Genomic DNA, 20,876 nt, shown 5'->3' with positions numbered 1-20,876 from the left:
TCCTATGCACATTTGAAAATATCTTTCATGTACAAAAAATATGAAGGACTAATTAGTTGGATATAAAATTCTTGGGTCACAACCTTTCCCATTTCAAAACCCAAAAGACAGTGCTTTGTTGTCTTCTGATACTTAATGTTTCAGAGTCATTGAAGGGCACACTAGGTGTTATTCCATTGTCAATAAATATTTTTCCTGCTGGGTGCTTCCCCAAATTTTTGTAATCATCTGGGCTACAGATTTCAATAATTTTTTCCCATTCTATAACCCCTTTGTAGAGAATTTGCTCCATTTTTAGCCCAGATGGAATAGCTCTAATTACCATATGACCCTGCCCTTTTGGGCACAGCTAATTGGATCATGGGTGAACAGCTATCTGAAGTTGGGCCATCAATGATCTTTGCCACAAATTTGTGAGTGGGGAACAGTGTTTGTTATCTGTAGGAGCTTAAGCTCAAAGATAATGTACACCCCAAAGGTTTCATTTGGGGCCACCATTATGAACCACATATAAACAAATAAGTAAGCAGAGAATTTGTAGAGAAATTTGAATGAAGAGTCACAGATGAAAGAGAGAGAAAGAAGTGAAGGGAGGGAGAGAGGAAGAAAGAGAGAGAGTGAGAGAGAAGGAGGAAAGGAGGGAAGGAGAGAGAGAGGGAGAGTGAAAGAGAAAGAGGGAGAGAGAGAGAGAAACTGCTTAATGATGATTATTTTCCCCATGAAGCCTAGTTTTGCTGCCATTAGTTGACTTCTATGAGATTATGAGATTCTCTGGTATCCTCACCATGGATGCCCACTTAATCCAGCTTGCAAAAGTTTTTCTTTCTTTTAACACATTGGCCAAAACATTCTTATAATCCATTTTTCTCCCAAAAGTATATCTAACTGTGTATTTCTTTTAATTGATTTTGTTTTGGAACACTCTTTTGATCTATATGATGGACACTTTATCCCTGCTCAGGAAAGTTTGCTTCTATTTCAAATATTCTGGTTTCTTTCTCAAAAACTACCATATAATTTTAAGGTTGGAACATCTATCCTATATGTCAGCTCTCTCCTTTTCAAATTTTCTCTGCATTCTGGAAGATTATTTCAATTTTCTTCTGTTTACTCTATTAAATTATTTTCAGAGATGTTTCCTTTATGAAATAGTTCCTGTTTTTCTGGCCTACTAACTTTCAGGACCACTTTCCATTTTTTCTTGTTTCCTACACTACAGCGATAGTTCTAGAGAATGTAGATTGCCCTTGGCCATAGTCACTGTCCACTTGAATGTTGGTTATGATACCTCTTCAGATTTACATCTCAAGGACTTCTTAATATATATATATATATATATATAATATATATATATATATAAACTCGTAGCTCAGTTTCCATTGTCAAGGAGCACATATTTATTTATTTATTGAGTTAAAATTCACATAACATAAATTGAAAATATAAATGCATCACAAATTTGCCTGTCATCTTCCCACAAGGATATGCTAATCTTTTCTGCATCGTTCCAGTTTTAGTATATGTACTGCAGACATAAGTGTGGTGCATATTTATTTATTTAATGTAACTCTGATGAACTGAGGAGAAGTCATTTCCTATTCTGTTTACTGCTTAGTTCTCTGAAAAACTAAATCGGGAAAGACCATGCATTACAGGACATTTTTTAATTCTCTCTAGTCTGTAGGAGGATCACCACATGTTCTTTCTCACCACTTCCTGCCCCATTGCGTTGAGGGAGTTCTGCCCTATCTTTGAATGAATAGAAAAAGTTGGGGGCTATAGGTTAGGGAAGGAGTGGGTGGAAGTGGCTGGTGAGAGAATTTATTATTGATGCATCTCAAAAAGCAGAAGCCACATGTATAGAGGAATGACCACCCTGGTTGTTAGAAATCCCAAATCTCTGAGGCTGGTGGCATACAGGATAAGATGGAACTCCTCTCTCCCTTCAGGTCTAAGGGGCTTCTGTGTTTCATTAGGCAAAGCACTGGTGAGCAGCTGACTATTTTTCCTAACTCAGCTCTATATGCCCTGTAGTAAGTGTACATTCCTTCCAGGTTTGGGCAATTGACTTTTGTTGTCTGTCTCAGTTTTCCTCTCTCTCTCTCTCTATTTTTTTTCTCTTTATTTTAGAGACAGGTTGGGAGTGGTTGTAGCTTGACTTTCATTGTATGGCTTATTTATTTAACAAATATTTTTTCAAAATTACTTATGCCATGTACTTGCTGAGGTCTGGAGACACAAAGATACGTGATCCATAATCTCTGCCTGCAAGGAGTTCACAGTTTGATAGGGAAAAAACAAGTTAGTTGCCACGGAGTTGACTCTAACTCATTACAACTTCACTTGTGTCAGAGTAGAACTATGCTTCTTCCAAGGGGATGAAAACAGTTGGAGAGCAACATGAGGGGTGCATTAGTGAGGTGGACACTGCTTGGTCTCAAGCATAATAGATTGCTTGATTTGGTGGGTCCATCTTCAGATAGGTCATACAAATGACTGCATCTCAGGGAGGAGAAGGGAGAAGAATTTATCCACCCTTGCTGAATGAGTAGGCGTTCTCCACATGGGGCAACTCCCCGCACATCTGGATTATACACATGTGGGCACCCATGGAGTCCATCTCACATGTCAGAATCAACAGGGAAGTCCTGAGGCAGGAGGACGGAGGCTGAGGTACAAGTAAGAGGGGGATGTACTGTTAGGTTGTGCTCTTGGGAAGACTGTGCCATGCAGCTGGGTAAAACCAGTGCCCAAGGGCCTCTGAGTCAGTGCTTTGGAGAGGATCTCAGGTGGTGCCTAAGAATTGTCTAATACACCGGTCAAAGAAAGCTCCCCGAGGAAGCAAGGCTTATGAGTTGTATTTTCAAGATTAAGTAGAAGTTTACACGGGAAACGTGAGTAGAAGGACATTCCAAGCAAAGGGACCTGTGAGAGAAAAGCCTCAGAGGTAAGAAATGGCCTAGGGCAGGAGTTCCCAAACTACAACCAATTCTGCCTGCCACCTGTTTTTATAAACAGGATTTTACTGTAACATGGCTACATTCATTCACTTATATATTGTCTAGCTGCTTTCACACTGCAATGGTAGAGTTGAGTGGTTGCAACAGAGTCTGTACAATCTGCAAAGCTGAAAATATTTACACTTGGTCCTTTACAGATAAAGTTTGAAAATTCTTGGCCTAGAGTGTACAAAACCCAAAAAACAAAAAAACAAACCCACTGCCATTGAGTGGATTTTGACTCATAGGGACCGTATAGGAAAAAATAGAACTGTCCCATAGGGTTTCAAAGGCTTTACAGAAGCAGATGGCCACATCTTTGTCCTGTGGAGCAGCTGGTGGGTTCAAACTGCCAACTAACCGAGTGCTTTAATCACTGCACTACCAGGGCTCCTAGAGTATGCAAGGAACCACAAATAGTTCAGAGTTTCTAGAAGAAGGGCTAAAGGACAGTGAATGGCACTCTGGAGAGTATGGCAGGAACCAGATGATGGAGGCCATGCACGCCAAGGTAAGGAGTGATTTTAAGTGGCATAAGATAAGGAATCCGAGTTTGAGGCTAGTTTCTTTGGTTTCTGCTATCTCACTTCTATGGTACTTGCCAATATCAAGCACAAATCAGACAATTCACAAGCACTTGAATATAACCTACTCAGGGCAGTGCTGTAGGACACACTGAAAGGCACTTACGAGTAGTGAATTTTCTTCTCTGTAAAACCACTCCTTACTGGCTTCAGGAACTCTGGCCAGGACAGGTGCCTGTTCTCATCTGTGGCTCCCTCACAGGAGTTCAGACCGCTGCTTCCTCTTGAAGAACCAATGACTGTAGGCTCCATGGCACTGCAGTGCAGGGAGGTTAGGGGGACAGGGCAGTGTGCCCTGACTAGGGCCCTTACACTCACTCAGAGATGACAGGACCTGGCCTTTGGAGCCATTTCAAAAGGGTGGAACTGGCATTCAGAATTTGGGTCAAAATACCTTTTAGGGCAGGAGAGGATGGTGGTATCAGTAGAAATTAGAGGTGAGTCTGAGGCTGTTGGGCAGAGGATGGAAAGTAAAGATCTCCTATACCTTTCAGAGAGCAGCTTTTACCAAGTCCTACCCCCTTCTTTGCTCCGGTTGTTACATGGCCTCCTTATTAAAACTCTGTGACATGGAGAGATGAACTTCTCTATGAGGCCTTTGATTCTGGGACACAGCAAAGCCATTGACTTTCGTTGGCAGGCCAGGAGCAGAGTGTGGACGAGAACCAGGCCAGTGATAGAGAGTCTGGGTTCTCACCAACCCCTTCCAGTCCTTTCACATCTTCACGAAGGTGAATATACAATGTTATTTGTAATGACTTGTTTTAAGAGGCTGGGGAAAGGAAGAGGTCCCTTGAAAAAGCCTAGCGATGATTCCCTTCACACCACAACTGACCATCAGACACAGAGGAACAAAGTCTCATTGTTCACCTCATTGCTTCCTGGAGTGAGTTAATAAAATGTCTCCAAGGGAGGCTACTCTACTGATTCCTAGCCAGGAACAGAAGCTCAGCTGGAGTCTTCTAGCTGAGCCTGAGAACCACCAGGTATAAGATTTTGGCCATTATTAGTAGATATTCCAGCTCCACAGAAAGATCCAACAGAGTGCTTGAATAATTGCAAATAGAATGAAAAATCAAATGGCTGAGTTTGGAGACCATCTCCAACTATTGTGAATCACTAAGATGAGAGCTGTTTGTGTGGTTATTACAACTATTATTAAAATTATTTTACAGGCTGTGAAGAATTTCAGTCCTGAGAATCATCAACTGTTTATCCCAAATGGCTGGCATATTTCTGAGGGAAGACTGAAAAGCCATTCTGTGTCTTGGGAAATTCAATCAGAGTTAACAATTAAACCTACTTTCTGTTGAGGAACATTTAGAGAAGCAGCCAAAGATTTCCATTAACAATGGGAAATTATGTCTCTAAATTGTCTTTGCTACTGAGAATACTACTTTGGGTTAAATGTCAATTAGGCTAAATGTCGAAGTGATACATGAACTATTTAAATTATTTGGACACAGGGTTGATTTCTTGACAAGCCATAGAAAATCTATGAAGTGGTTCTTTTTGCTTTATTAAGCGGGAAGAGAATCAATGAGTTAGTGTAGAAATTACAGCAGTTCTAATAGCGATTTTTTTCACCAAAGAGCAGGATTGAATAGCTTCTGCCTGTGTGCTTTTCATTATTTGAGTAAAATTAAAGTTGCTTCTGAAAAGAAAAATCGATTCTGAGAAAAGCAAAGTATTCTTCGCTATTTAAATCATCATCCTAATCTCTTTCATCTTTTTGTCTTTATGAAGTGTGGGAGGTAAAGCAAGTTAAATGCAAATTAAAAGCGTTTATTACAAAATGCGAAAAGACATTGTAAGGTATTAAATTATCTCAGGTGTACATGGTCATTCAGTTAAAAAATGTACTGTTCATCTATTTTGTGCCAGCACAGATGTTCATTGTGTACCCAGAGTGGGAACAAATAGAAGTTTCTGTCCTCCTGAAACTTACATGTAACAACACTAACCGAAAAAAAACAAAAACAAAAAGAAAAACCTCTCATGTAATATTAAATCTCACCAAGACAGAATGGTTTGGTGGAGACAACTTTGGATGGTAAATTAAGAAATCTGTGCTTTAAACATAACCTTTCCACCAAGTTTGCTATGTGTCCTTAGGAAATTCCCTTATACTTTCTTGCCTACTGTTCTGTAACCTTCTGAAGGGCATAGCTGGTATCTGATTTATCAGAGTCCCCAAAATTGCCTAACAGATTCTTGTGTCTAATGGATGTCCAAGAAATGTTTGTTGAGTGAATGGACTCATATTCTCTTACATTTCTACCATTCTATTCAAAGAGTAAGGAACCCTTGTGATGCAACGGTTAATCACTCAGCTGGCTTTTGGTTGCCAGTTCAAACCTACCCAGCAGCTCTACAGGAGAAAGCCATAGTAATCTGCTCCTGTAAAAGATTACAACCTAGAAAACCCTATGGGGCAGTTCTACTATGTCACATGGGGTCTCTATGAGTAGAAAATCGACTCCACAGCATCCAACAACAACGTTCAATGAGTATAGTATTACAGATCACCTTGGTAACTGAGAGTCAAGTTTTGAATCTCTCACATGCCAGTTTTAAAACAAATCCCTTACAAAAGGAATGCAAGGAGGCGTCTCTCCTTCCCCGACCCCCACACAAGCTAACGAAGCTAATGACTCATTCACCACGGCCTTTCCTTATGATCTTTGACCTTTGATTCCCCTGGCTCTTCTATTTGTACTGCAGAGCATCTATCCAAGATGACTTTGACTGGCCATCCAGCACTTCTTATTTGTACATTGACTAGGGTCATCTAGCACCCATCTGCTTGGCACTCTTCATCCCAGTAGCTCAGGTTACCTCTCTGAGGCAACTGGCTCCTGTAAACAATGAGTGGATCCAATGCAAATGTAAAATCCCACCTTGTAAGTAAATAGAAGAATCTTTCAAGGCTGATAGACAAAAAAGTTGGGTGATAGGTACATCCAGGGCCAATGAAGGGATGCTCATTAGGGAAAGTCTGATTTACCTTGGTAACAGTTTCTCCTTGCTTCTGACTTCCTCTCTAGTGGCTCAGCTGAATACAGGGATAATGTCTGTTTTGCTCATTGCTGCGTGTCCAATGGCAAGCATATTTGTTGAACAAATGAATGAGCATAATCAAGCTCAGCCTCTTTTACTGTGCTCCCTAGTTCCTTTTCTCACTTTTCTATGTGTCTCTCACTGTTCATTGGTCATAACTATTGGACTTGCAGAGCCTTGGTGATGCAGTGGGTTAAAGCGCTCAGCTGCTAACCAAAAGACTGTCAGTTCGAATCTACCAGCTGCTCCTCGGAAACTCCATGGGGCAGTTCTACTCTGTCCTATAGAGTCACTATGGGTCGGAATCGACTTGATGGCCATAGGTTTGGTTTTTTGATTATTGGACTTATAATCAATGCCATATTAAATTTTGGTTTAATCTGAGCACCAGCTTCTATACGTATATTTAAAACCAAAAGGAATTTGAATCTCTACCCAAACAAGGCAAGTACTTTTCAGTTATCACTGAGATAAGTAATTAAAAGACATTTTTGGAACAGTTGGGGAAACTTGAAAATGGACTAGATATTAGAAAATTATTGATAATTTTCTTAGGCATGATAGTGTAGGAAAATGTATTTTTAGGAGGTGCCTGAATACATATTTATGGGTAAAGTGTCATGATGTCTGGAACTTACTTTCAAATGTTTCTGCAATATTTCTTTATTATCTAGTTATCTATTTACCCATCTATCTAGATAAAACAAATATGGCAAAATGTTAACAATTTTGGATTCTAGATGGTGGGTCTATGTGTGATCATCATATTATTGTTCTGTATGTTTAATTTTCATAATAAAACATTGGACAAAGTCATGTAGCAGATGTTTATGATCTTGGGGACAAGTGTGACCCCAAAGGGTCATCTGGTTCAGGCTTGCCTCCCACCAGAACTACCCTTCAGTCATGAATGTTGGATAACAATTTTTCCTCCAAAAACATTCCTCAGTCTTCTTTGGCAGCCTAGTCCATATTTTCAAAAACTTTTCTGTCAAGAAGTTCATTCTCATGTTTATTTCAAGTGGTTACTTTGAAATAATTGAGACTGTTGGATATTCTGGTACCTCTTGATTTTGAAACTTAACTGGGGGCTTGGAGAAGGTATTAGATATTTCTTCAGGATTCCAATTCCCATAGGCACTCTGGAATGACTGGTGAGGGAGACTTCCCTCAAGTGTGGGCTGATATTTATCTAGAAACTCTGAAGGGAAACAGAATGCAGCACTATGATGCTGATATCCATATGCCCACCTCCCTCGCTTCATTCAGTTCTCTGCTCTGGTATCATCTCCTCAGGGAAGCATTTCTTCCCTGACTGCCCTACCTAGAATAACACCCCATTACTCCCTATCTGTTTCCTTGATTTCCTTTAAATAATAGCTTTTATCATTGCCTGACATTCTACTACACATTTGTTATTTATTTATTACCTGTCTCCTCCACTAGAATGTACATACCATGAGGTTGGGGTTTAGGCTATGTCAGTGGAACTCTAACTTGAGTGTGCATTAGAATCACCTGGAGGGCTTGTTACAAAACAGATTGCTGGGACCCCACCCCCAGAATTTGTGATTCAGTAGGTCTAAGGTGCAGCCTGGAAACCCTAGTGGTATAGTGGTTAAGGACTACGGCTGCTAACCAAAAGGTCGGCCGTTCAAATCCATCAGGTGCTCCTTGGAAACTCTATGGGGCAGTTCTACTCTGTCCTATAGGGTCACTATGAGTCGGAATTGACTCAATGGCAACGGGGTTTAGGGTACAGCCTGAGATTTTGCATTTCTAACAAGTCCCTAGGTGATGCTGATGCTGCTGGTCTGAGGACCACTCTTTGAGAACCATTGGTCTATTACTCATCAATGTATCCCCAGCATGTAGATTAGTGTCTAAGATATAGCACCGAAACAAAAAACAAAAACCAAACCCATTGCTGACAGTTCGATTCCGACTAATAGCAACCCTATAGGACAGAATACAACTGCCCCATAGGGTTTCCAAGGAGGGCTGGTGGATTTGAACTACGGACCTTTTTGGTTAGCAGCTGAGCTCTTAACCACTGCTGCACCAGGGCTCCTGAGACATAGTAAGTGCTCCATAAATACTTGTTGAGTGGATAAATGATTGAATGAAAGCTGGTTTGCTGATACTATCATTGAATAGGAATGATGTGGGAGAACTTTGAAAACTAAATCACTAGCAGCTGAGGTTCCCACGCTAGAGGCCTCTGGTTGTCTGGGAAGGACGGTTCGCTGGGAAGAGTTTGGGCATACAAAGTCATTGTTTTAAGTCGTTTTTACCAACCTTTGCCAAGGAATTTAGGGATGTTGAGGAACATTTTAAACTCTTGAGGATAATAACACAGAGCACAAATTCTATCTAATCTCCTGTAGTGCCCTTATCAGAAAGAAAATATGGAAGTTTACCATCCAGTAGTCTGAATTTATAGGACATTCTTTCTTTATTGGCTTTGGTGTCATCTTAGGGTGCTTATCCTTTGTTAGGGATGTTTTCTTCTAGTCAGTTCCATTCTAAAGGAGGCACAATGATAAGAAATACTTAACTTGGAGTGGAGGGCAGTGGTGGTTCAGTGGTAGAACTCTTGCCTTCCATGTGGGAGACCCAGGTTCAATTCCCTGCCAATGTACCTCATGCACAGCTACCACTCATCTGCCAGTGGAGGCTTGTGTGTTGCTATGATGCTGAGCAGGTTTCAGTGGAGCTTCAGACTAAGATGATTAGGAAGAAAGGCATGGCAATCTAGTTTCCAAAAATTATATGGAACTCCCCAACAGATTATGGGGATGGTGCAGTACCAGGCGTCATTTTGTTTCATTGTGCATGGGGTGGCCATGAATCAAGGGCTGACTCAATGGCAACTAACAATAACAACAATTTGTAATGACATGCTTAGTGGTATCTGAGTAACCACCAAGAGACCACATCTGATCTCTGAGAATCTTACAGAAACAGAATGGCTTTAGTTGTGTCCCAAATACATTTCCTAAAGCTATTTTTGATTATTTATTTTCTAGTCATATAACCAATATATGCTGCCAGCCATATAGAGAACTGGGTTATTAAACTGAGTGTCAGAGAATAAGAACAGAACAATCTTAAGTATTATTATTAGCAGTGTGCTACATTTGTGTAAAATGATAGTTTCCAAATAACACAAATGATCTCATCTTTCTTGGAATTATTCTGGAGTGGATGTCTTGGTTTTTTAAGAACTTTGGGCAAGTTGAGCAATTTGTGTTTCCAAATGTACAGTTGCTGGTCAAGACTGTATACACATGCTCTCTGGTAAAGATAAGTTATAGTCTGAAAATCCATGCATGCTCTCTCTCTTCTTCTCCCTCTCTCTTTCACACGCACACACACATACACACACACACACACATACACAAACTAAATGCATGAGTTTGCACACTGGAATCCAGGCTGAAAGAAGCAGGGCTGCCCTGGGTGTTCTCAGATGGGTGGGAGAATGGGGTCTGGTATGTTTTCAAGGTTCTGTTTTGGTGTCAGATTGAGTGGAGATAGAGCATCCATTAATTTAGCAGAGCATCTGGGATCTTTAAAGCCAAAAAGAGCCATACAATTTATCAATCTTAATTTGCTCACACTGCAGTTAGACAGAGACGATCCCTGGGAAACTCTGACAGAATGCAGATGTTCTCCATTCAGCTGATATCACACATAAGCAAACACTGCACAACTCCCACCCCCAACTTCCTCAGCTCCCCTTAAATCTGTTCCTTGCACTTTGGCCTGCTGTGCTAGTACCTAGACTGTATTTATTAGCAGAAACACACTAATCCAGTTAGGTATGCTCTGGAAAACCCTCATTGCAACAGGAAGCTACCCTATTATAAGCTGTTGGCACTGGGGGCCAGGGTGAAACTTTCAATCTAATAAACATTAATGTTCCTAATTAGAGGATTGAGAGTGAATTGGCCAATCCACCCAATGTTCAGGACACTCTCAGATCTCAGAAATGCTCTCCTGGATCAGCCATGTTTGAGAGCCTAAGGAAGGGTTATCATTGTCACTTCATTATTTTAAGTTATGTGAAGGTAGGAACTGAATCTTATTATCTTTTATTTTCCTACAATTTCTCCTATAATGTCTTATACAGCAATGTTCAATTAATGTATATGGCTAAGTGGATTTATGGGACTCTCATCAACTTAGCCATTTTCATATATTCATTTTCTCCTTTTAAGTTTCCTCTTCTTAAAAATGGGATAATTAGTCCCATGAGGTTAAAAGCCAATCAACCAACCAACCAATCAACCAACCAACCAACCAACCAACCAACCAACCAACCAACCAACCAGCCAGCCAGCCAGCCAGCCAGCCAACCAGCCAGCCAGCCAGCCAGCCAGACAGCCAACCAGCCAGCCAGCCAGCCAGCCAGCCAGCCAGACAGCCAGACAGCCAGCCAGACAGCCAGCCAACCAACCAACCAACCAACCAACCAACAAAAACTGTTCCTTCAGCTTTCTTCCCGGAGCTCATCTCCTTTAGGCTAAAGTGGGACTTGATCATCTGGTGAAAATCCTGCATGGCTACCAAAAGCAAGGCAGGATGCTGTTGCTAGAGAGGGTCTCACAGCTGAGACAATCATCTATGGCCCATAGTAGCTGGTCCTATTAAGGACCTCTCATGCTCATGATTTTATTCTATTCTCTAGATTGTTGATTTCCTCTATGTGTCCCATCCTTGACAGATTCTGGTCATACAGAGGTAGATAGGACAGAGCATTTTTGGATCTACAAAATTTAAAATCTAATGGTTGATAGAGAGAGAGAGAAGTAAGCATCTGTTGCACACAGAGTAATAAGTGCTATGGTGAAAGAGGAGAGGGAAAGTACTGGTTTTTAGGAAAGAGGATAGCAGGTTTATTCTTTTTGTCTAGGGGCCAGGAAGGAGGAAGTGATGCTTATTTTGATTCTTAAAGCATGAGAGGAGTGATGCAGGTAAAGATAAGGGGATGATTCTTAGCACAAAAGTCACCAAGGTGCTGAGCCTGATATTTTGCTGTTGCTACAGTTGCTTTGATGACAGGGAGACAGGAAGTAATTTGCTTTCACTTTCCTTGGTATGGTGACCCTTGGTATGGGAGGAGGAGGTGAGTTTTCTACTGCTATGTGTAGGCATGAGATTCTTTACATTTGAACTATTATTGAATTAAGCTGTTATATTTCAGAAGCCATCAGTTAAAATGTAAATACTTTCAGGAAGAGGTGATTCAAACCCTATTACCCATTAGCAACTCTGAATGGATTAAATTACTTGTTTATGTTTGCTAAACATGTCTGGGCTCTGAGGAAATGAGCAACAAGGCTAAATTTTGAAGGGAGGAGGTGACGCTCAGAAATAGGAAGGAAAAACAGAGATGGTGGCATCTTGAGGTTGGGGATACTGTTTCAACTTGGTGTTAATAGTTACTCTTGGTGTTAAATGTTGCTCTTGCCTCCTCCCAAAAGGTTCCGTGATCAAGTAATTGGGAAATTGGAAAAATATACATTTAAAGAAAGTAAAGAAGGTTTATTTATAATAGAACTTTTCAGAGCCACCATTATGCCAAGGAGCATTGTAATTCTCCAAGAGATGTTATAACATTAAACATTTCCTAAGCATATTTGACCATGGAAACTTCTTCTTCTTCTTTTTTTTGTGGAGCAATTTCTGGGATCAGTGTTTCAGGGAACAGACTTTGGGAAATTCTGGTTTGGTGTATGGAGTGGTTGAAAGGACAACTTGGGAGGGACCTTATTGTGGCATCACAATGGCCAAAGCATTACTTCGTGGAGGGTATTGGATTTACTTATTATTTTCATTATTAATATTATAAGGATAAGCCTTATATCTTGCATGAATATATGTTTGTGCCTGACTTACTGTAGATGGTCCCTAGGTGGCCACAAACAGTTTGCCCTTGGCTACTAAGCTAAAGGTCGGAGGTTTAAACCCATCCAGTGGCACCATGAAAGAAAGGCCTGGTGATCTGCTTCTATAGAGATTACGGCCAAGAAAACCCTACAAAGCAATCCTACTCTGTAACACATAGGGTCACGATTAGTTGGAATCGACTCAGTGGCAATAAGTTTGGGTTTTCTGGTTTAACTAACTGTAAGTTAGGAATATTTTAGTTCTGTAAACAATCTTTCCCTAAATTATTATTACTTTTTTCTGTTGAAGTTTTACATTGTGCTCTCTGGCTCTCTGAATGAGGTAGACCCATAGAGTGTTCGTGCTCTTACGCAATTGCTTTCCAGCGAAATGTGCAAACAACATCTATAAAAATACCTGGCAATCCATCTTGTCCGCTTGACCTTGTTTATCTTGCTTAGTTTATCAGTTTATCTTGGAAACACACACTTTCACCAAGCTGACCATGACTATTTATATACATCTAGAAGACATTCCACTGGAAATGTTCTGTTCGGTATAGCAAGGAAGTGGTAATAGGACCCTACCGTTTCATCATTGTGTTTTCCTTAAGATAGTTTCCTGTAGTGTTATCAACCAGTTAAGGATTAAGAAAACCTCCTGCAGGCATTCCAAAAACTTCCTTCCAATTCTTTTGGTTTCTTCTGGAGCAAGAAAACTTCATGATATTTCTTCGCTAAAAGCTGAGATGGCAAAATCTGAGAGAGGAAAGAGGGAGAATTCTATTTGTTTTCTTAATTTCAACTATTTAAATGTCTACCGTGCACAAGAAACTCTGCTGGGCACTGCAGACAGGGAATGTGGAGAGGGGTACCATGTGGCCCTTGCTGTCAGGAGGCTGACAAAAGAGGAAACCAAGGTAACTGATTAACTTTCGTGCAGATAAAGGCAACTATGAAAGAAAAACAAAATGTCCTGGGGACTCCCACTCTGGCTGGGGTGGAGGGAGAATTTTCTGGGAAGATTTCATGAGAGACTTGGCGTTTGAGACAGAGTTTGAAGGATGCATGGGATGCCACCTTGAGGAAAATTGGGGAGGGTGTTTCATGCGGAAGGAAGAATGAGAACAAAACTGTGACTATAAGGTGCGTTCAAGAAGCAGGCAAGATTTTGGATGTTAGCACTCACTCACTCACCTGTGACCTCAGCTAGAAATCAGGAGTTATTCTCGCCTCCTCCATACTTCTTTCACTCAACAGGCCACCAAGTCCTTTGGATTTTATCTCCTGAGAATTTCTCAAATCCACCAGTGTTCCATCCCCAAGTCATCTTTCCTAGTCCATCTTCCTGTAATCGACTCCTAGTTGGTTTCCCTTTTTCCTGCCTGGGCTGCCTCCAGTTCACATCCCTACTGCTACCAGAGAAGACTTTCAAAAAGGCAAACCTGATCATTCCACATGCCTGCCACGGCGCCCCATGGCCATCAGTATTGAACTAAATGCTTTATCATGGCCTGGGCTCCACAGTCACCCTGACCTAGGTTCAAATTCTAGCTCTATAATTACAAGTCATATGACCAATTATGTTAACCTGAACTATAGAACCTAAGTCTCAGTTTCCTCATCTGTAAAATGGGCATTAATAGTAGCCATCATTAATATTCTTATTACTGTTTCCTCTCCAACTCTTCCCCTGCTGCCTTTTCACATGCATCTTTGCCCCAGCCTTAAGGCACTGCTTGGCATCGCCAATTGCTCCACTCCCTCCCGGCTGTTCCTCTGTCCTTGCTGCTTCCTGTATGTTTACAAGACTCCAGCATCCACTTGTGTGGTAAATATGCTGGAATCCTCTTCTCTGCACTCCCTGGTCCCCAGGGCACATAGGGTATCCCTTTTCTCTGTTCCCATCCCACCCTGTATGTATTTCACTCCATGGCGTGCCTTCACCATCCCATACATGACTGGCTATTTCTCTAGGAGAAATTCCCAGAAGTGGAATTGCTGGCCAAATGATATGCATATTTTGAATTTAGCTACCCAGTGCCAGATTGCCTTCTAGAAAGGGGTATCAATTTCCACTCCCACAAGCAGTGTATAAAAGGATATTATTTTTCTCAGCCTCGCTAACCCCAGGTAGTATCACTCTTTTCAGTCTTTGCCGATCTGATAGGTGAAATGTGGTATGCCATTGTTCAGTACGACCTTCCTTGATCTCTAGCAGCATCTCATGGTATCTGTATTTCTACCTTGGTGAATTGCCTCTTTGTCCACTGCCCATTTTTCTAGTGGGGAGTTTCTGTTTTTCTTATTGATTCGTAAGATGATCTTCTATATTCACCTTTAAAAAGATGCATTGCAAATACTTCCCCTAACTTGTTATTTACCATCAAGCTTGTTACGTCATATATATATATATATATTTTTGCCATAGGAAAACTTAAAATTTTTATGTAGTCAAATCTATCAATCTTTTCCTTTGCAATTTCCAACTTTTTTTTATACATAGAAAGACATCCCTCATGCAAAGATTATTTAAAAAAATATTCTACTCAACTTTCTTCCAGTATTTGTATGGGCTTGTTATTATTTTACATTTAAACCTCAACTCATTCTGAATTTATTTTGATATAGGATATAAGACAGGGATTGATTTTCATTTTATCTCCCAGTCCTCATTGTATCAGTAGTATTGGGTAATAGTCCCTTCTTGACAAATCATCAATTTCTAATATTTACATCGTTTACTATATTCATGTATGTGTGCATATGTATCTGGTTTCTGGACTCTTCTTTCTTTTCCATTGGTCTACTTTTCTATTCCAGTATGAGTTCTATTTAAGTTAATGTGGCTTTATAATATATTTTGATATCTGACAAGTCAACTCTCAATGGTCTATTTTCTGTAATTTTTCTAGCTTTTTTTTTTTTTAACTTTTATCCTTGTAGGTAAAGTTTAGCATTATTTTGCTGAATTCTAGGAGAATTAACCGTGGTTATATTAATGTACACGTTATTTTGGAAATACACTATGAGTCGAAAATTAACTCGATGGCACCTAAAAACAACAACAACGAGAACAGGTTTGCTATGGCCCTGACCTTGTCACCCTGGCGTGAGGAGAGGATCCATAATCATCTTCAGCCCCAAGGTCGCTGGGGCCCCTGACTACATCCGAACGCCGTACAGTGGGTATTCTTTCAGAAATCCTCAAAATCGGGGAATAGCCTCAGATTCGAGGGTACTTGCAGAGCCTCTGGGTCTGTGTGTCACTGTCCTCAACCTCTGGGTGTGTCTGTGCGTGTTTGGACTGTTTCTGTACCAGTGGAGGCTCTGGGGCTTAGTTGTATATCTTCTGGGGGTTGATGATGGTTGAGGGCAAGGATGATGGTTGAGGGAGGGCCAGAAAAGAAACATGATTTTGATGCCTGTTTTCATTCTGATTTACACTTGGTGCCAACGTGATCCCTGCAAAAGGAAAATTTCCACATTCATAAAATTGGAATATCTAAGCTGTTCTATTATTCTTAAAGTAGGAATGTGGGAAATGACAGATTGCAAACATTAACATTGGTGATTAGAACACTATGTAAAATGTTCATCTACGAAAGAAATGAAGTATTGTTTATTCATACCATGAAATTCTCTTTAATATTTTTAGGGCCAAGAGAAGAAGGATTTTACCCTAGTACCTTATAAGGATTCCGTTTCTACCCTTTGCTGAAGTTAGAGCACTTGAACTCACCAAGCCTTCAACCATACATTCATGTTTCCAGCCACTGAAACTGTCTCGCTATCTTAACTCAATCCAGTCCCACACAATACCATCTGCCAGAAACCAATCAGGAAAAGCAGCAAGCAAGGTTTAGATTAAGGCTGTGAAGAAGCCCTGCTGTAGAACTGTTATGTGAGGGAGAGAAATGGGTTACACAGGTCAAATTCCACTGAAGCAAGTTTTCAGCTAAATCTTCTGTGGTCTGGGCTCCCCTAGTGACCAGTGGTTTTTCTTTAAGTAGGTTATCCCCTTGGGGCGTAATGATCTTTTGTTATTGTGCGTTTGTGGTGACCAGATTTAACCTATAACTAGAAATCACAAGAACACGTTCTTCTGGGAATTAGAAACAAATCAGCTCTAAAATCAGCTTGCATAGGTAACTTGTGAGATTATGGTCAGAGTATAGTTTCTCCATTAGGAAACAATACATTTCCGAGTGGTAGCGTCATCATGAAATGTGCAATAAATGTTATGTCTCAAAAATGCTACCACAGTGTCAGGATGCCTTCAGGCAGCTTATTTCTGCTCTGAGTTTACAAAATGAAACCCAGATTTTCCTTCTAGAGATGTAAATGGAATTACTCCCATTTAAGAAGTAGGGCCAAGGAGAGTAAAAATAAGTACTTCATTAGCATCCAATTGTATTTTGTTATTTTATGTGTCTGCTTTCTTGAATATAATCAGTCCTTGGGGAAGGGGTGAAAAATGGGATTTCAGTTTCAATCTTCTAGTATAGAAAAGTACCTTGTTAGATGATCAACAGTCCAAAAAACCAGTGAAAGCATCAATGTGTGTCTTCTCGTGCTTGTTTTGCTTATTTGGCTGGCCAACTTCTCTTTATTACATATCCCAGGATATCATGAGCACCGTATTAGTGGATGTTATGGGTTGAACTGTGTAGCCAAAAAGATATGTTGAAAACCTAGCTCCTGTACCTGTGAATGTGATCCTGTTTGGAAATAGGGTTTTTGAAGTTAGGTTAAAATGCAGCCATACTGGAGTAAGATGGGTCCTAATCCAATGATTGGTGTTGTTATAAAAGAGAAGGGATACAGAGACAGGGAGACAGAGAAAGGACACCATGTGACACTGCAGCTGCAGACCAAAGAACACCAAGAAATGCCTGGGGCTACCAGAAGCTGGAAAGCTGGAAGACACAAGGAAGGATCTTACCCTAGAATAGAGAGAGAGAGAGAGAGAGAGAGCGCTTGGTATGATCAACACATTGATTTGGACTTCTAGCCTCCAGAGCTGTGAGACAGCAAGTTTTTATTCTTTAAAGCTACCCACTTTGTGGTATTTTCTTACGGCAGCCCTGGGAAACTTAGACATTTGTTGAGTGTCTGCACGTGCCAGACACAGTATTGGACCTTGGTGATACGGAGGCAAAGGCAGAGTCCCCACCCTAAGGGCTGACAACTGGGCAGATGAAGAAATGAACAAAGAATTCCCATCTGTGATACTGTAGGAAAACACAGGAGGGTTAACCAACCCAGACTAGGATCGGGGTGGGGTGGGGCTGGGAGTCACAAAAGGCTTTCAGGAGGTAATGATGTCCGAACTGAATTTGGACAGAGAAGTCCAAGTAGGCCAAGTGAGGAAGGGGGACTAGAAAGGTGCTCCAGGCAGAGGGAACAGCATTAACAAAAACATAGAAGCATGAAAAGTAACTCAGTATGGCAAGAGAGCAGGGTGCTCGTGGGAAAGTGGAATTGTGGGAGGAAATAGGCAATGCTGGTATTGCAAGGACCCTCATCTGCCATTATCCTGAGGGGATGCAGAGCCTCTGAAGAAGGGGGGAAGAGGTGGGGGTGGAGAGCAGATGACACAAGATCAGATTTGTACTTTGGAATGTTCAGTTTGGCAAAAGTGTAGCGAAAGGATGTAAAGAGATTAAAGGAAGTGAACATAATTAGCATGTTCTTGTAGTAATGAAAATAAAAAAGATAAAGCAGGCCTGGACTAAGACAGTGGCACAAGGGCTGGATACGATGCTTCTGACTGAACAGATATTTTGGATGGTGGGGGCTGGTGAGAGAGAGGAGTCTAGAATGACTTCCCGGATGTTTGGGTAACTGAATGCAGAACTATTGACTGAGATAGCAAATGGAGGTGGGGCAGGGGAGAGTGGGTCGTTGTGGAGGAGAAAGATCATGTGTTCAAGTTGGATGTGCAGAGTGTAAGTATAAACAGTTGCTTGGTATTCTTGTCCGGAGCTCTGGCCTAAAGATGTAGAGTTGGGAGTTGCAGCTTGCAGGTGGGAGTTGGAGCTGGGCTAAGATCTGCCAGAGAGGAAGGAAAAAGGGGCCAAGGATGGCATCCCAGAGACACCAGGATAGAGAATCTGATAGGCTCAATTTGAGGCAGGCATTCTCCTTTTGGCCATTCTGCTCTGGCCAAAAGTCAGGGCCACTGAACAAAACATGGCTGCTGTGAGCTCCTCCACAGAGAAGGGCTCAGCAAGATGCCTACAGGTATTCAAGAAATACTGTTTCTTGAAATGTACTTAAGGCTTATCTGATTTAGCAGGTGGTATAAACGGTTAACGTGCTCAGCTGCTAACCAAAATGTTGGTTGTCTGTTGTGATCCCTGTCAGAGCAGTTAGTGGTGATAGCCGGGCACCGTCTAGTTGTGCTGGACTCAGTCTGGTGGAAGCTGTGGTAATTGTGGTCTATTAGGCCTTTGAACTAATCTGTCTCTTGTGTCTTTGGTTTTCTTCACTCTCCCTTGCTCCCGACAGGGTGAGACCAGTGGAGTATCTGAGATGGCTGCACACTCAATGATCTTTTAATGCTTGTCTTTCATAAAGGTTTATACAAAAATCATCTAAGACAGTTAAAACCACCACTATTAAAGGTCACCAGAAATGGGCTGTGAAATCTCTCTTTGAATTAAAACTGTACAGCATTTCATCATGTTTAATCAAAGACTCTTGAAGTACTTTAAGCACCTTTTCGGTTATGTTGTTGTTGTTAGGTGCCATTGAGTAGGTTCCAACTCATAGCAACCCTACGTACAACAGAATGAAACCCTGCCTGGTCCTTCACCATCCTCACAATCATTGCTATGTTTCAGCCCATTGTTGCAGCCACCATATCAATCCATCTTGTTGAGGGTCTTCCTCTTTTTCGCTGACCCTCCACTTTACCAAGCATGATGTCCTTCTTCAGGGACTGATCCCTCCTGATAACATGTCCAAAGTAGACATGAGATGTGAGACGAAGTCTAGCCATCCTCACTTCTAAGGGTTTAATTGGACATTACCAGCTCAAATCCTTTTAGGAGCTAACCAGGTGTCATAAATAAAATGTGCAAAGGTATTTAAGACAATTAGGAATGAGAAGACCCATAAGAAACTGGACAGTGTGCCTCATGTAAAAACCTCCAAATTAAAAAACTTATTAAATTCCATGGTCAAATAAAACATGCATCTTAAGGTGGATTGAACAAATGAAGCTGTGAGTTTGGGACCTTTGCTAAATAATCTCCTCTTTCTTCCAAGATAAACTATTCTAAGTCCTCTAATCTTTATTTACATGATTCCTTTACCAGGAGTCATTCATGTCACTTGTTTTTAGACACTCATATCTCTTTGTTAAAATGGTAGAGAAAGAGACTCTGCAGAAATTGATTTTCTAACATGAAAACAATCAGTGCTGAAGAAAGTGTTTTATTTTCAAATGTCATCATTTCTATGACTATATATTTTCATCGTTTTTGTTTAAAATCGTGGTTGTTTAGCTTTTGTTATTAAAGTAATATATAAGGCTGAAAGAAAACTTGGAAAGGAAAAAGAAAAATAAGCAAAATGAGTTCCTCATTTCTCCACTCAAAGGCAATCAGCGTGAACATTTTGATGTATTTTCTTCCTGCCTTTTTTTGATGTAAAGTTTGAAAAATAATTTTTTTTTACTTCATCTTGTTTCAAAAAGAATTAAAGACAACTTTAAAGGAGTTTAGGTAATGTTTATCTTATGTTTATGTATATTTAGGCCATATTATATATATATGTATATACATACATACATACTGTATAGTGGTCAGCTGCTGTTGTCGGCCCCTGGCTCGTGGAGACCTCATGCACAATGGGATCTGACCAACGTGATTCATAGGGTTTTCATTGACTGATTTTTGGAAGTAGACTGCTAGGCCTTTCTTCCTAGGCCGTCTTAGTCAGGAGGCTCTGCTGACCACCTTTTCAGCATCATAGCAACAAGCAAGCCTCCACGGACAGACTGGTGGTGTTTGTACTCGAGGTGCATTGGCCGGGAATTGAACCTGGGTCTCCAGTGCATGGAAGGTGAGAATTCTACCACTGAAACACCACTGCATATATATATATGTGTGTGTGTGTATACACACACACACGCACACACACACATATATATATATAAACCCATTGCTGTTGAGTCGATTTTAACGAACAGAGACCCTATAGGACAGAGCAGAAATATCCCATAGGGTTTCCAAGGAGTGGCTGGTGGATTCAAACTGCCAACCTTTTGGTTAGCAGCTGTAGCTTGCCATAGCTCTTAACCACTGTGCCACCAGTGTGTATATATATAT

General features: G+C 40.8%; 1 non-coding gene across 1 annotated transcript; it reads right to left on the bottom strand.

Moving 5' to 3' along the window:
* Positions 1–1,435: 1,435 nt before the first annotated feature.
* LOC111821141 (U6 spliceosomal RNA) lies at positions 1,436–1,541 on the bottom strand. Its single transcript, XR_002824604.1, has one exon. It is a non-coding gene; the product is annotated as a U6 spliceosomal RNA (small nuclear RNA).
* Between the last annotated feature and the right edge of the window lie 19,335 nt (positions 1,542–20,876).

The sequence above is a fragment of the Trichechus manatus genome, unplaced genomic scaffold (assembly GCF_000243295.1).
Source record: "Trichechus manatus latirostris isolate Lorelei unplaced genomic scaffold, TriManLat1.0 scaffold00067, whole genome shotgun sequence".
NCBI classification, from domain to species: Eukaryota; Metazoa; Chordata; class Mammalia; order Sirenia; family Trichechidae; genus Trichechus; species Trichechus manatus.
The sequence above is the reverse complement of the archived record's forward strand: the minus strand, read 5'-3'. Positions and strand labels throughout refer to the sequence as shown.